Below are 16,831 nucleotides of genomic sequence, written 5' to 3' on the forward strand. Positions count from 1 at the left end.
GTGATTGGATTAACGTGATTGCAGTTTAGATGGAGAGGGAAGGGCAGACTGTACTAAGCACTTGGGAGAATACAACATTAAACAGACATGGACTGTGTCCAACCTGATCAGCTTGGATCTCTCCCAATGCTTAGAACAGTGTCTGGCACGTAATAGGCAGTTAATAGAGAAGCAGCAAGGCTTAGTGGATAGAACAAGTGGCCTGGGAGTCAGAAGGACTTGGGTTCTAATTCTGATTCTGACTCTTGGCTGTGTGACTTTGGGAAAGTCACTTAACCTCTCAGCCTGAATGTGTACTGAAAGTATTTTTTTTTTTTAGAAAAAATGATCCGTGCAGCAGAGTGAAGTAAGGACTGGAATAGGGAGAGGCAGGAGGCAGGGAGGTCATCAAGGAGGCTGATGCAGGATACGTTGGGTCTTTTTGTCTCTATACTTGATTGAACACTCACCCCTGAGATTCAATAGATACCACTGAGTAACTGAGTTGGAATTTAGGAATTTCAGAATTTAGGACCTGGGTTCTAATCCCCACTACACCCCTTGCCCGGTGTGTGACCTTGGGCAAGTCGTTTCTCTAAAGCCTCAGTTTCCTCATCTGTAAACTGGGGGGAAAAGATTGTGAGCCCCTTGTGGGACAGGGACGTGTCCAATCTGATCAGTTTGCATTCGTTCAGTCATATTTATTGAGCGCTTACTGGGTGCAGACCACTACTAAGCGCTTGGAAAGTACAATTCAGCAAGATAGAGACAATCCTGACCCAACAAAGGGCTCACAGTCTAGAAGGGGGAGACGGATAACAAAACAAGTAGACAGGCATCAACATCATCAAAATAAATAGAATTATAGATATCTTGTATCTACCTCAGCGTTTAGTACGGTGCTTGACACAGTAAGCACTTATATACCATTATTATTATTTTTATTAGAAAGCTTCTTGGAGGAGATGTGACCTGAATAATGCGTGGAAGGTGTAGGCTGAGGGGGAAGATGAGATTGCTGAGATGTGGGCCGAGTGAGTCAGCTAGCCCCGGAGGGGTGGACCGAGCTAGCTGGGCTGGACCAGGAAATCGGTTCATTCATTCAATTGTATTTATTGAGAGCTTGCTGCGTCCAGAGCACTGTACTAAGCGCTTGGAATGTACGATTCTGCAAAAGATAGAGACAATCCCTGCCCAGCAACGGGCTCGCAGTCTGAAAGGGGGAGACAGCAAAACAAAACAGGTAGACAGAAATCAAAATAGATAAATCATAGATATACACACATCATTAATAAAATAGAGTAATAAACGATATACACAAATATAGACAAGTTCTGTGGGGAGGGGAAGGGGATAGAGCAGAGGGAGGGAGTCGGGGCAATGGGGAGGGGAGGAAGGGCAGAGGAAAAGGGAGGCCTCACACTGGAAAGGCCTCCTGGAGGAGGTGAGCTCTCAGTAGAGCAGTGCATAGAGAATGTAAACTCGCAGTGAGCAGGGAACACATCTGCTAATTCTGTTGTACTCTTCTCTCCCAAGCACTTAGTCCACTACCTTGCACATAGCGAGCGCTCAATTAATAGTTTTTTGTTCTCCCATCCTTTCTTGCTCCAGGGCCAGAGTGACTGAGAATCTGCACCAAAACCCACCCACCCACTCACCGACCTTTAAAATTGCAGCTCCCAGGCAAGGCCGCCATTAGAGGGAAAAAGGTATTGAAGACAGCCAAGGGCCCCCTCCCCACCCCCCAAAACCCCACAGACCATTTCCCTGGGCTAACAGGAAACGTAAAACAGTGCCTGTGAGTACAGGGGACAGAGACAGGCACAGAGAGAAAGACTGAGAGGCAGAGAGAGATGGAGAGAGACAGAGAGACATGGAGAGATAGAGAGATGGAAAGGCAAAGACAGAGAGACATGGAGAGATAGAGAGATGGAAAGGCAAAGACAGAGAGACATGGAGAGCACAGAGAGACATGGAGAGATATATATAAAGAGGCAAGAGATGGAGGGGCATAGAGATGAACAGTGAGACAGAGAGAAGAGATAGAGACAGGCAGAGGCAGACAGAGATAGAGATGGTGACAGCATGTGGTCAACAGGGCATGTGAGGAGTTGAGTAGATTTTGGGGTCCCCAGCTCTTTGAGGGTCACTTGGAATGACATTCCCACCGCTTTCACATCCAGGAGCACCTTGACAGAGTAGGATACGTGGTGGCCACTGACAACACAAGAGGATGTAGCATACTCCCTCCCCCTTGCCCCTCCCCTATTTGAATTTCTTTTTCCTTGAAAATAATGTTATTGGTTACTTACTATATGTCAAGCACTGTTCTAAGCACCGGGGAAGACATGGGATCAACAGGTCAGACCAGTTCCTTTCCCACACGGTGCTCATAGTTGCAGTAGGAAGGAGAACAGATACCCAATCCCCATTTTACAGATGAGGTCCCTGAGGTACAGAGAAGTGACTTGCCCAAGGCCACACAGCAGGCAAGTGGAGGAGCCGGGACCAGAAACCAGGTCCTCTAACTCCCAGGCCCGTGTTCTTTCCACTAGGCAACACTCCTAATTTGTTGCCATCCTTTGTATTGAAAGATGACACCACCGATGGGAGGTTCACCTACGAGTGTGTATGCCCACAAATGCTGCCCCTCCTTCGACAAATATTTGCAGCATAAATATTATTTTTAAAGTGCTGATAGCCCTAAGTCATTCAGGAAATAGTAACAGCAATCAGTTAATGGCATCTGAGCACTTCCTATGCGCAGAGCACTGTACTACACATCACTTGCCCACATCCCTTTCTCTGCTCTGAAATGCCCTCCCTCTTCATAGCTGACAGACGATTTCTCTTCCCACATTTCAAAGCTTTTTAGAAGGCCCCTCTCCTCCAAGAGGCCTTCCCTGATTCAGCTCTCCTTTTCTGTTCTCCCACTCCCTTTTGCCTTGCCCTGACTTGACGCCTGTCTACTTGTTTTGCTTTATTTTATTGTCTGTCTCCCCTTTCTAGGCTGAGCCCGTTGTTGGATAGGGATTGTCTCTGTTACCAAATTGTACTTTCCAAGCACTTAGTACAGTGCTCTGCACACAGTAAGTGCTCAATAAATACAAGCGAATGAATGACTTGCTCCCTTTATTCACCCCCCCCCCCAACCCCATAATACTTAAGTCTATAACTGCAATTTATTTATTTCTATTAATGCCTCTCTCCCCCTCTAGACTGTAAGCTTGTAGGGGGCAGGGAATGTGTCTGTGTATTGTTATATTGTACTCTCCCAAGTTCTTAGCACAGTGCTCTGCACACAGGGCATGCTCAGTTTGACATGATTGTCCGAGTCCTCTGGCCGCCTCCCGACCCTCCCATTCATCTTTCCCAGCCCCCTCAAGAAAACAGATACAGTCAAGCATAATCTCCCTAAAATCTCCCCTGCCCCTCCCCGGTCCTGTCCCTTCTTCAACTCTCCCATCTTTCACAGCACCTTTCTCTTAGAGGAGATTTCCTGCCTTTTCTCAAAATCCACCCCCGCCCCCATCTGCACATCCAACCCTATTCCTCTATAAATAATAATAATATAAAAAACACTCACCCCCTTCCTTTTTCCCTCCCCAACTGCCATCTTCAACCGTTTGATCTCCAGTGGCTTCTTCCCCACTGCTTTCAATCATGCCCATGTCTCCTCTATCCTAAAGAAACCCTCCCTTCACTCCCCGGCTCCGTCCAGTTATCACCCCATTTCCCTCCTACCATTCCTCTCCATACTCCATGAGCAACTTGTCTATACCCGATGTCCTTTCAAATGCCTAGTACACTGCTCTGCATATAGTAAGTTCTTAATAAATACAATTAAGGGAATTAATCCAATCACTTTTCCTATCCCGCCTTGATTACTGTATTAGGGAAGCAGCGTGGCTCAGTGGAAAGAGCCTGGGCTTCAGAGTCAGAGATCATGGGTTCGACTCCCGGCTATGCCACTTGTGAGCTGTGTGACAGTGGGCGAGTCACTTAACTGCTCTGTGCCTCGTTTACCTCATCTGTAAAATGGGGATTAACTGTGAGCTTCACGTGGGACAACCTGATTACCCTGAATCTACCCCAGCGCTTAGAAGAGTGTTCTGCACATAGTAAGCGCCTAACAAATACCAGCATTATCATTATTATAGCCACCTTGTTGATCTCCCAGCCTCCTGTCTCTCTCCACCTCCAGTTCATACTTCACTGGGCTGTAGAGCTAGTGGCTCCGGGCCAAGGCACTAGCCATGCGGCGGGGCTGTGGCTAGCCTGCCGGCCAGGGCTAGTTGCCACTCTGGTGGCCAGCCTCTTGCAGGTGGGCTCAGGGGCCTGGAGCTGCCTCGGTGGTCCAGGGGGAGGAAGAGGAAGGTTGCTGTCCAGCTCCGGTGCAGGGGCTGCAGGAGACCTCCCTATTTCACTCAAGTCACAGCCCTTCTGAAAGTAATAACGATAATGACGATAAGATATTGTTTTAGTACAGTGCTCTGCGCACACTAAGCGCTCAATAAATACTATTGAATATTAACTGCTCCCAATAATAGTGGTTTTGGAGTGCTTACTCGATGGCAAACGCTACAGGAGATACATGTAAACAGATCAGACAGGTGTCAAGTACTGTGCTAGGCCCTGAGCCAATTACAATCTATGGGATTTATTGACCACCCACTGCGGACAGAGCACGAGACTAAGCACAGCGTGGACAGACCCCGAGCCTAGGAGTCAGAAGGTCATGGGTTCTAATCCCAGTTCTGCCACTTGTCTGCTGTGTGACCTTGGGCAAGTCACTTCACTTCTCTGGACCTCAGTTACCTCATCTGTAAAATGGGGATTGAGACTGTGAGCCCCATGTGGAACAAGGACTGTGTCCAACCCAATTTATTTCCCCCGTCCCCCCACACCAGTGCTTAGTACAGTGCTTGGCACATACTAAGTGCTTAACAAATAGCATAATAATGATAATAAATAATAATAAAGAGTTGGTAGACATGTTGCCTACCCAAGAGGACCTTACAAGATCACCACATCAGGCAGCCCTTCTCTCCCAAGTTCATGTCTTCTGCAGCATCATCAATAGTACTTAAGGCCTTACTATGTGCAGAGCATTGTACTAAGCACTTGGGAGAGTACAAAGCAGAAGTGAAACCAAGGCTGTTTTGAGGCAGGAAAAGCACCCTGGTGTGCCACCCGACTGGTTGAGTGTTTCTGTTCCCCCTACGTTTCAAACCCCTCCTCTTGGCCTTGTAGGGTGCTAGTTTTAAATCACATTTGTCCTATCATTTCCCAACTTTTCTGTAATTCTAGACATCGTCCCCTGGAAGGGGAAGCTTGTCCACCTCCATTGAGCATCAATTACAGAACCTCTCTCCTATTTCAGATGACTTCCATTTCATTGTTCATGGACTCCCGGGGTACTCAGGATGAGCGCAGGGGTTAAACAACTCCACCCTTGGCTGTCTGGGTGGCGCTCAGTACAGCAGACAGCAGCCAATACACCCGAATGCCATAGTGTAAATTCATTACACCGACCGCTGTGCAGTTTAAATGCCCACCTCTGGTTCGAAAGGAAGTCTGGTTCTACCCTGCATTGTTTCTTGCCTCTCAACCAAAAAGAACCAGGATTTTAATTCTAAAAAGTTTAGGGTTTTTAAAGGTCATGGATTCTAATCCTGACTCCACTACTTGTCTGCTGTATGACCTTGGGCAAGTCACTTTACTTCTCTATACCTCAGTTCTCTCATTTGTAAAATGGGGATTGAGATTGTGAACCCCATGTGGGACAGAGACTGCATCCAACGCTACTTGTATCAACCCCAGCTCTTAATTCAGTGTCTGGCATTTAATGAGTACTTAAACACCAGCATTCTCCAACAAGGGAATCAAGCGATAGTACTTATTGAGCACCTACTGGAGGCAGGATCTGAACTAAGAACTTGGAAGTGTATAATAGAGGTGATAGGCAAGAGGCCTTCCCTGACTAATATCTCATTTCTTCTTCTCCCACTCCCTCCTGTGTCACCCTTACACTTGGATTTGCTCCCTTTATTCACCTCTCCCTCAACCACACAGCACGTGTACAGATATCTATAATTTTGTTTTTATATTAGTATCCATTTCCCCCTCTTGACTGTAAGCTCGTGTTGGCAGGAAATGTGTCTACCAACTCTCTTGTCTTAGTGGAAAGAGCCCAGGCTTGAGAGTCAGAGGACGTGGTTTCTAATCCCATTTTTGCCACTTGTCCGCTATGTGACCTTGGGGAAGTCACTTAACTTCTCTATGCCCCAGTTACCTCATCTGCAAAATGGGGATTAAGGCTGTGAGATCCACATGGGACAGCCTGATTACCTTGTGTCTACCCCAGAGCTGAGAACAGTGCTTAAATACCATAATAATAATACTAATAACTCTGATATACTCTCCCAAGCATTTAGTACAGTGTTCCGCACACAGTAAGTGCTCCAACACGCTTAGTTGATTGAATACTGCTCTCATGGAGCTAACAGTGTAGCAGGGGAGACAGCCATTAAGCTACAAATAGGGGGAAGTAACTATAAAGATAGGTACATAAGTTCTGTACAGTCCCTGAAACATAGTAAGCACTTAAATACCAGCATCATTATTTTTATTATTCTGTGGAGATGAAAAGGTGGTGGGTGTCCATCTGCTTTGATTGGATGATTGATCTGTACTTATATGACATAGTAGTTGGGGGAAATAGGGTCCAGAGAGGAAAGATTAGTCAGGGAAGGCTTCCTGAAAGAGATAGTTTTAGTTGGTCTTTGAAGATGGGGAGAGGTGTGGTTGACTTGGAGAAAGGTGAGATCAAGGTAGAGAGAGTTGGAATTAGAGGACAAAAGTGTGTGGACCGGTGGTGGTGGGAGAGGAGCGAGGATGTGAAAGGGATGAGAAAGAGAGAGCTGAGTCAGGTTCTTAAAGCTGGAAGTCAGACATTTTTTCTTGATGGAGAAACAGATAGGCCACTGTTGGAGACTGGAGGTGTGGGGAGATGCGGAATGAACAGTTTCCTTGAAAAAATGATCCGGGCAGCAGAGTCGAGTAAGGAGTGGAGGGGGAAGAGACAAGAGGCAGGCAGGTCAGTGAGAAGGCTGATGGAGCCAAGACAAGTGCTTCTGCCAGCATGGTAGTGGTTTAGTTAGTGAAGAAGGGGTGGATTTTCAAAATAATGATAAGAGAATCAACATAAAGGACTGAACATGCCGACTGAAGGAGAGAAGTTAAAGAATGTCCGGGTTATGGGCTGGAAGACTGTGGTGTTGTCTACACTCTTGGGGGAAAGTGAGAAGGAGCATTTTGGACAGAATGAAGATAATTGTGGCACTTTCAATGTGACAAGTACTGTACTAAGTGATGGGGGAGATTCAAGATAATCAGGTCACTCACAGAGGTCACGGTCTAAAGGAGAGAGAGAACAGCCCTAGACCGTGAGCTCGTTGTGGGCAGGAATGTGTCTGTTGTTTTATTGTACTTTCCCAAACACTTGGTTCAGTGTTTTGCACACAGTAAGCACTCAAATATGATTGAACAGGTATTGAATCCCCTTCTTGCAGATGAGAGAACTCAGGCTCAGAGAAGTGAAGTGATTTGCCAACATCCCCCAGCAGATAAGTGGCAGAGCCAGCATTAGAACCCAGATCCTCTGACTCCCAGGCCCAGGCTCTTTCCTCTGAGCCATGCTGCTTCTCCAAAAGCAAAGGAAGTCTTTTCAAATCTAGAGCATCTCTCTGCTTCAGAACTCCTGCTGTACAGCTCTTGCCTTTCCCTCCTGGGCTGCCCGAAGCCATGGGCTGAAAAGTTGTTGCTTTGTGACAACCCACTCTTATCACATACTGCCTGAAAGTGCCCGTTTCCAACACCATCCCCTTGGGAGGAGAGAGGAGAGCTAACCAAAGGAGGCATCTATCTCACCCGCTGGCTTCTGGTGAGCTTAGGGAGGCAAAAGGAACTGGGTTCTAATTCTGGCTCTGCCACTTGTCTGCTGTGTGACCTTGGGCAAGTCCCTTCACTTTTCTGGGCCTCCATTACCTCATCTGGCAAATGGGGATTAAGAGTGTGAGCTCCAGGTGGGACTGGGACTGCGTCTGATTCTCTTGTATTTTAGAGCTTAGAACAGTACCTGCCAGTAAGATTTTAAAAAGCCATAAAAAACCAAAACCTTAAGAACCTTTGATTTGTGTGTAATTACCCCAGTGCTTAAAAAACAGTGTCTGGCACACTGTAAGTGCTTAAATACCATAAAAAAGGAGTGGTTCTCAGCATGGCCACCTTCAGGCCCAGATATGCCGGAAACTGACCGTAAGCCCGTCGATGGGCAGGGATTGTCTATCTGTTGCTGAATTGTACATTCTAAGCGCTTAGTACAGTGCTGTGCACATAGCACTCAATAAATACTATTGAATGATCAGTGACCACCCATACGGTCAATCATATTTACAGAGCGCTTACTCTGTGCAGAGCACTGTACTAAGCATTTAGGAGAGTACAACACAAGGTAGACACATTCTCTGCCCACAACCAGAAGTGCAGTGGCCACATTCCCTGCTATCTTAAGTGATATACAGATCCTCACTCTCTATTGCTCTTCAGAAGGCCAGACATATTTGTAAAACTAAATAATAGAGTTGGCAATAGCATTTATTGAGCACCCACCAGGTGTAATGCACTGTACTAAGTGACTGAGAAACCCAGGCTGAAGAAGTGACCCAACTCCTGCCCACAAGGAGTTGATGCCCAGCACTGCTAGAGATCGTAGACTGTCATCTCGCTGTGGGCAGGGAAAGTGGCTGTTCATTGTTCTATTATACTCTCCCAAATGCTTAGAACAGTGCTCTGCACACAGGAAGTGACTATGTAATATGGTTACCCACGGGAGAGTTAGGGAACACTGTTATTACCCGTGTCTGTTTCATTACAGCATATTCTGGGGTTGGAAGAAACATGTAAACAGGTCACAAAGCTCATGTCTCCTTTGTAAGAGAACTTGGTGCATACAGTTATTATTATGGTACTTAAGCACTTAAAGTGCCAAGCATTGTTCTAAGCATTGGGGTAGATATTAGTCAGGTTGGTCACAGTCTCTGTCCCACATAGGACTCACACTCTTAATCTCCCTTTTAAAGGTGAGGGAAATGAGGCCCAGAGAAGTAAAGTGACTTGCACAAGGTCCTGCAGCAGATGTGGCAGACCCAGGATTAGAACCCGCATCCTGACTTCCAGGCCTGTGCTCTATCCATTAATTTATGCTGCTTCTCATACAGTTCTCAGGGGAGCAGCATAATAGTAGAAAGAGCATGGGACTGGGGAGTCAGGAGACCTGGGTTCTAAGTATGACGAACGGGAGGCTACCATAAGAACAGAATATGGAGAAACAGATTTGTTTCCCGTTAGTAAGGGGGAAAGAAAAGGATGTATCTTATCGCCTTATCTGTTCATCCTTTAAACCCAATACCTAATGAGAGCAGCCAGATTGGATGAAGATCAACGGGGAGTAAAGATTGGAGGAAGGAATATAAAGTCAGATGTGGGCAAGTCACTAAGAATGTTGGTATTTGTTAAGCGCTTACTATGTGCTGAGCACTGTTCTAAGCGCTGGGGGAGATACAGGGTAATCAGGTTGTCCCACGTGAGGCTCACAGTTAATCCCCATTTTACAGATGAGGGAACTGAGGCACAGAGAAGTTAAGTGACTTGCCCACAGTCACACAGCTGACAAGCGGCAGAGCCGGGAGTCGAACTCATGACCTCTGACTCCGAAGCCCAGGCTCTTTTCCACTGAGCCACGCTGCTTCCCATACACTTCTCTGTGCTTCAGTTACCTCATCTGTAGAATGGGGATTAAGATTGTGAGCCCTACGTGGGACAACCTGATCACCTTGTAACCTCCCCAGTGCTTAGGACAGTTCTTTGCACATAGTGAGCGCTTAACAAACGCCATCATTATCCCAGCTCTGCCTGTGAACTGCTGGGTGGCCTTCGGTAAGTCACTTCACTTCTGAGCCTGTTTACTCCTTTGACAACTACCCAACAGACAAGGCACCTATTGCAGTGGGCTCTTACCCTCTCCATTAAAAGACTTCAAAAGGTTCAAGAGGAAATAAAAGGAGGCAGTTTTAGCCAGAAGGTAAAAACACTCGTGTTGTGCTATCCATATTTGAGCACTTACTGCATGCAGAGCCCTGTACTAAGCACTTGGGAAAGTACACTATAACAGACACTTTCCCTGCCCATAATAAGCTCACAGTCTAGAGGGGGAGATAATCACAGAATGAGCAGGGCTTCAGCAATGCAGGCATTCCGATTTCCCTAGTGACATCAGGAAAGAATAGTAAAAGCCAAATCAGTAGTATTTGTTGAGCATTTACTATGTGCTGAGTAGTGTAGTGAGTACTTGGGAGAGTACAACAGAGTGGTAAACATGTTCCCTGCTCCCAAGGAGCTTATAGTCTAGAGGAGGAGACAGCATAAATGTAAATAAATTATGGATAGGTAATAATAATGGTATTTGTTAAGCACTTACCATGTGCCAGGCACTGTATTAAGCACTGGGGTTGGACACAGTCCCTGTCCCACATGGGGCTCACAGTCTCAATCTCTATTTTGCAGATGAGGGAACTGAGGCACAGAGAAGTTAAGTGACTTATGCAAGGTCACGCAGCAGACAGGTGGAGCTGGGATTAGAACTCATGACCTTCTGAGTCGCAGGCCTGGGCTCTATCCATTAGGCAGTGCTGCTCCTCTACTTAAGAGGAGGGAGGGGTGAATGAAGGGAGTAAGTCTAAGTGTGAGGGCAAAACGGATGGGAGTGGGAGAAGAAGTGAGGGCTTAGTTGGGGAAGGTTCTTGGAGATGTGCTTTTAAAAGGCTTTGAAGGGAGGGCAAGCAGTGGACTGTTGGATAGGAAAGGGGAGGGAGTTTTGGGCCAGAGGGAGGAAGTGGGCAAGGGGTTGGCGGTGAGATGGAGGAGCATGTTGGCAATAGAGAAGTAAAGTGCGAGGGCTGGATTGTAGTAGGAAAATCAGAGCAGTAAGGTGATTGAATGCTTTAAAAAGTCAGTGGTAAGGAGTTTCTATCTGATGGGAGTGACAAGTGATGCAGAAGGAGACAACTCAACTTGGTTACATTATTTTTAGTCCAAATAAAACAGTTTACATGGAAAGATTTATCAGGAATTTCCTGATTGTCTTCCTTCCTCTTGAGGAAGGAGTAGAGATCTATCTGCACAAAGTTCAGCATTTCCAAGCCATCTTCAGAATCTACCATCTCCCTCAGTGCAATCTAACAGACTTGAAACCCAGCAGGATGTCAAAGAACAAGACCCTGAGGAACCAAAGGTAAATATCAAAATCCAACAGAAGCGGTGGAAATATCATTAAACAATTGGCTATGGATTCCCCCCCTGCCCCCCACCCCCACTTAGGTGATGAAGAGCTCTTTCCTCAAAAGCCCTTCCTAGGAAGGGGACAAGAGCAGTGTCGGGGGTTGAAGTCAGAACTGAAGCTGTTCCTGAGGTGAAATAACTACTGTACCAGTTTATTTCTCCAAAGTGACAACCCATAACCATTTGCCCTTCTCTCAGACCACCAAAAACATCCTTCGTGGAGCTCTCTCCATCTCTCTAGTGATTTCCCATCCATCTCCACAAACAGAAACTCCTCCCAATTGACTTTAAGGCACTCAATCAGCTCTCCCTAACCCCTATTTTTTTAAAAAAATATTTGTTTTGCACTATATACCCTAGAGATTGTTCATTCATCTCCACATCCATGTGCCATTGTTTTTACGAGATGTTCTTCCCCTTGACGCTGTTTAGTGCCATTGTTCTTGTCTGTCCGTCTCCCCCGATTAGACTGTAAGCCCGTCAAACGGCAGGGACTGTCTCTATCTGTTGCCGACTTGTTCATCCCAAGCGCTTAGTACAGTGCTCTGCACATAGTAAGCGCTCAATAAATACTATTGAATGAATGAATGAACATCAGATCAACTAAGTCTTCCCATTGTCTTTAAGGCACTCAATCAGTTCTCCCCACCCCCTATTTTTTTCTTAAAGTGATATTTATTACACACTATGTGCCAGACATTGTACTAAGTGCTGGAGCAGAAAGACGATCAGGTTGGACCCAATCTCTGTCCTACCTATGACTCCCAATCTTAATCCCCATGTTACAGATGAGGGAACTGAAGCACAGGGAAGTTCAGTGACTTGGCCAAGGTTGCAGAGCAGACAAGTGGCAGAGGCAGGATTAGAATAATAATTATGGTAATTTAAGCCCTTACTATGTGCCGAACACTGTTTTAAGCACTGGGGTAGATAATCAGGTAGTCCGACGTGGAGCTCACATTCTTAATCCCCATTTTATAGCTGAGATAACTGAGGCACAGAGAAGTTAAGTGACTTGGTCACCCAGCAGACAAATGGAAGATTTGGGATTAGAACCCATTCATTCATTAGTATTTATTGAGCGCTATGTGCAGAGCACTGTACTAAGCGCTTGGGCTTACAGTCTAATCGGGGGAGACGGACAGACAAGAACAATAGCAATAAATAGAATCAAGGTGATGTACATCTCATTAACAGAATAAATAGGGTAATGAAAATATATACAGTTGAATGGATGAGTACAGTGCTGAGGGGATGGGAAGGGAGAGGGGGAGGAGCAGAGGGAAATGGGGGGAAGAGAGGGTTTAGCTGTGGAGAGGTGAAGGGGGGCACTAGAGGGAGTAGAGGGAGAAGGGGAGCTCAGTGTGGGAAGGCCTCTTGGAGGAGGTGAGCTGTAAGTAGGTTTTTGAAGAGGGGAAGAGAATGAGTTTGGCAGAAGTGAGGAGAGAGCGCGTTCCAGGACAGCGGGAGGACGTGGCCCGGGGGTCGACGGCGGGATAGGCGAGAACGGGGGACGGTCAGGAGGTGGGCGGCAGAGGAGCGGAGCATGCGGGGTGGGCAGTGGAAAGAGAGAAGAGAGGAGAGGTAGGAAGGGGCAAAGTGATGGACAGCCTTGAAGCCTAGAGTGAGAAGTTTGAGAGTGAGAACCCATGTTCTTCAACTCCCAAACCTGTGCTCTTTCCACTGAGCAACTGCAGGACCCAGGTGCCTCTCATGCCCAGGCACTTGCTCTTTCCATTAGGCCATGCTGCTTCTCTCCTTTGCTCCTCTCCCCAGCCCACAGACTTCAAACACCAACCTACTCTCTGTCCCTCACTCCTTTTTCCTACAGCCAACCTTTTTTTTGTCTGACCACAGCTTTCCCCTCATTCAAAGCCCTAGTAAAAAATTCCCTCTTCCCCACTCCCTCACCTTTCACTTAAAAAATTCAACCCACCCCTTATTTACATATCTTTACGCTCCGTTATTTCTCTTGCCTGCAATTTATTTTGGGGTCTCTGCAAGATTGAAGCATCCGGAGGGCAGATATCATGTTTTCTAACTCTAAAAGGACTTTTTCCAAGCACAAAGTTAACACAGTAGAAACCACTGGCTGACCTTGAAAACATTCCTCTCCTAGAGGCCTTCCTTGACTAAGCCCTCCTTTCCTCTTCTCCCACTCCCTTCAGTGTTGCCCTGATTTGCTCCCTTTATTTATCCTCTCCGCCAGCCCCCCACCACTTAAGTCCATAGCTGTCATTTATTTCTATTCACATCTGTCTCCCCCTCTAGACTGTAAGCTCATTAAGGGCAAAAAATGTGTCTGTTATATTGTACTCTCCCAAAAGCTTAGTACAGTCCTCTACAGGCAGAAAGCATTCAATAAATAGGATTGACTGACTTCAATGATCATTATTTCTGGACCCACCTTCCTACTCCCTTTCCAACTTTTCCTTGTTCTATGTTTTCTCCACACCCTAGCTGTCTGTGTGGAAAGCAGGGATTAAGGCTATTAAGCAAAAATAAGGACTAAATATAGCAGAGTGCTTACCAATTTACCAATTTTAGAGAAAACAAAAATCCCTCTCTGCTTCATTTTTCTTTGGGTAGGTAGCCTAGTTCAGGGTCATATTCTTTGGAATATATAGCTAGATAAATGGGGAAAGCTGTTACATTTGACTACAAACTAAGCTTCCCATGCAAAAATCTTCTTGAAAATAGATTTTTTTCTTTTTGCAATGGAGTGTTTAGATTCTGAAAATGTGCTGATTTCTCAAGTCACACTGAGGTCATAAACCATTTTGTAGTGATAACTCAGGGCATTGGTCATTTTCTCAAGAACAATATGTTGTTAAGGCATCATAATAAAGTCTCATTTTCCCCAGACAAGGTTAAATTCAATTGTATTTTAGATCCCTCACTGATATTGGTATACATGAATCAAAATGCATCCACTTATCACTTCCAGAAGAATTATACATTCCTAGAAAGCATTGTCTATTGCTGTTTGGTAGAAAAATCTATTAGCAATGAATCACAATTAAGAAGAGTTTTTTTTTTAACCAAAATTTGTCTCAAGCAATTTTTTCTACAGACTATTTATTCATAGTCTTTTTATTTTGAAACTAAAGCAGCATGTGAAAAACAAATTCTCTGACAGTATTTTGCAAGCACAAGACATTCTACATAGAGAGCAGCATACATTTTTACACAATGTTGCACCATTATAAACTTAAGAAATCCTGAGAACAAAAAGCTCCATGAAAAATGTCCTTGTGGCTCTTGACTTGCCTTTGTCTGAGTAACTATGGCTTCTTCACAACTTAAAAAAATATGACACACCCATAATCATCCATTTCCACAAAGAACAGTACACAAAAATCACAAAATGAGCACATCTTTAAAGCTACCTAACAGACAATGGCTTTGTCTACAGCTTATAATACTATATCTCTAGGCTAATAGAAAAAAAATCAATAAAGAGAAATACCTTACATGATCCCCACAGTGTCCACCTTCAGAATCCCTCTCCTTTTAAGAGGTGCAGAGCTTTCAGCTTTAGTAAAAGAAGCAAAAGCTGCTGTGTTTAGAGATATAGGGAAGTACATCAGCACACAGGTGAAACTGGCTAAGGTCATTCAGAGGGAATTCTAATTCACATTTAACAGCACCTGTGGGCCCAGGTGCACAGTTGTTTTTTTTGTTTGTTTTTTTGTAGAGCACTTGCAGGTCAAAGTGAATTACTGTGCAGGACTTTTTTTTATTTTGATAGGGTGGTTTGGGAAATTGAGTGATTGTTCCAGTGAGAGATTATAGAAGTACACAGGACCTCATGGGACAGGCACTCAGGCAGATTTTGATATACTGGTTCCCAGAATCAATCAATTGCATTTGTTGAGTGCTTTTTTTTTAAATGGAATTTGTGGAGCATTTACTATGTGCCAAGCACTGTTCATTCATTCATTCCATTGTATTTACTGAGCACTTATGGTGTGCAGAGCACTGTACTCAGTGCTTGGAAAGTACAATTCAGCCACAGAGACAATCCCTACCCAACAGCGGGCTCACAGTCTAGAAGGGGGAGAACGATAACAATATAAAACAAGAAGACAGGCAACAGTAGCATCAAAATAGATAAATAGAATTATAGATATATGCACATCATTAATAAAATGAATAGAATAATGAATATGTACAAACATACACAAGTGCTGTGGAGTGAGGAAGGGGGGAAAGCAGAGGGAGAGAGTAGGGGCGATGGGAAAGGGAGGAGGAGCCCTGTTCTAAGCACGGGGGAAGATGTGAGGTCATCAACTTGTCCTAAGTGGTGCTCACAGTCTTGATCCTCATTTTACAGATGAGGTCATTAAGGCACAGGAAGTTAAGTGGCTTACCCAAAGTCACACAGCAGACAAGTTGCAGAGCCGGACTAGAACCCATGGACCGTCTGACTCCCAGGCCCGTGCTCTATCCATTATACCATACTGCTTCCCCAGTGCACACAGTGCTTACTGTGTCCAGAACAGTGTACTAAGCTCTTGGGACAATATAATACCACAGAGCCGGTAGACATGTTCCCCGTGTGGAGAGCGGAGATTAGGGCAACTAAGCAATTTACAGTCTAGAGGGGGAGACAGGCATTAATATAAATACATTAGGGATAAGTATATAAGTGCTGTGAAGCTGAGTTAGGGGTGAATAAAAGGCATAAATCTAATTGCAAGGGTGATTCATTCATTCGGGCGCATTTATTGAGCACTTACTCCATGAAAAGCACTGCTCTAAGCACTTAGGATTGTGCATAGAACTATAAACAGACACAGTCTCTGCCCACACAAGCTTACAGTCTAGAGAAGATTATGCAGAAGGGTAATGCAGAAGGGAGTGGGAGAAGAGAAAATGAGGGCTTGGTCAGGGAAGGCCTCATTCATTCATTCATTCATTCATTTATTCAATCATATCTATTGAGCTCTTACTGTGTGCAGAACACTGTACTAAGCGCTTGGAAAATACAGTTCAGCAGAAGAGACAATCCCTGCCCACACCAGGCTTACAGCTTAGAAGCAGGGAGACAGACATAATGTTGGTATTTGTTAAGTGCTTACTATGTGCAGAGCACTGTTCTAAGTGCTGGACACAAGGGAATCAGGTTGTCCCACGTGGGGCTCACAGTCTTAATCCCCATTTTACAGATGAGGTAACTGAGGCACAGAGAAGTTAAATGACTTGCCCACAGTCACACAGCTGACAAGTGGCAGAGCCGTGATTCGAACCCATGACCTCTGACTCCAAAGCCCATTCTCTTTCCACTGAGCCACGCTGCTTCTCAAAACAAGTAAACAGGCGTCAATATAAATGAATAAAACTACAAATATATACATATATACTTAAGCGGTGTGGAGCCAGGAGAGGGAGGAAGAGCAAAGGGAGCGAGTCGAGGTGACACGGAAGGGAGAGGGAGCTAAGGAAGAGG

At 45.3% G+C, this 16,831-nt stretch overlaps 1 protein-coding gene across 1 annotated transcript in view; it reads right to left on the minus strand.

The window, feature by feature from the left end:
- JAKMIP1 (janus kinase and microtubule interacting protein 1) overlaps window positions 1-14,928 on the minus strand; it is a 216,175-nt gene extending 201,247 nt beyond the window's left edge. Inside the window, exon 1 of the mRNA XM_039911942.1 lies at window positions 14,849-14,928. The gene's annotated coding sequence lies outside the window, so the exon portion shown is untranslated. The remainder of the gene's footprint in view (window positions 1-14,848) is intronic.
- Between the last annotated feature and the right edge of the window lie 1,903 nt (window positions 14,929-16,831).

This window comes from Ornithorhynchus anatinus, chromosome 4 (assembly GCF_004115215.2).
Source record: "Ornithorhynchus anatinus isolate Pmale09 chromosome 4, mOrnAna1.pri.v4, whole genome shotgun sequence".
Lineage (NCBI taxonomy): Eukaryota > Metazoa > Chordata > Mammalia > Monotremata > Ornithorhynchidae > Ornithorhynchus > Ornithorhynchus anatinus.